This window comes from Melampsora larici-populina, assembly GCF_000204055.1.
Source record: "Melampsora larici-populina 98AG31 unplaced genomic scaffold MELLAscaffold_88, whole genome shotgun sequence".
In the NCBI taxonomy this organism is placed as follows: Eukaryota; Fungi; Basidiomycota; class Pucciniomycetes; order Pucciniales; family Melampsoraceae; genus Melampsora; species Melampsora laricis-populina.
This window is the reverse complement of record NW_006768852.1, coordinates 213918-214398: the sequence shown is the minus strand read 5'-3', so window position 1 is coordinate 214398 and position 481 is coordinate 213918.

The following is a 481-nucleotide window of genomic DNA, read 5'->3' as shown; positions in this document are numbered from 1 at the left end:
ATTTCTTCAAGAAGAAAAATTTCATCAAATTGAGCTCGCATATCTATGATCAAGTTTGATTTATTCATTTTCTTATTTTCTTACTTTATTTTATTTTTAATCATATAACATTACTCCAACTAAAACTAAATTACATAAAATGAATCTTATATTTACAAAACTAAAATCAAGATCAAAGATAGAGTAACATTTGAGGTTGAACAACTACACAGAAGGTTCGATTTTGGGGTATAAACCTACAATTAGGGTGTACAAATATGACTTCTGTCAAATTTCAGAGACTTTGACAGAAGGTTTTGCAGAACAACAGATACCAAAATTCTGGTGGGATCTGTTGTTCTGTTGCTCTGTCTGCCTTGATATTTGCAACCAACAACAGATCACACTTGATTTCTGCGTATCTGTCATTCTGTGACACCTTCCGTCCACTCTCTGAAATTTGACACAAGTCATATTTGTACACCCCAATTGAATTCTTGCA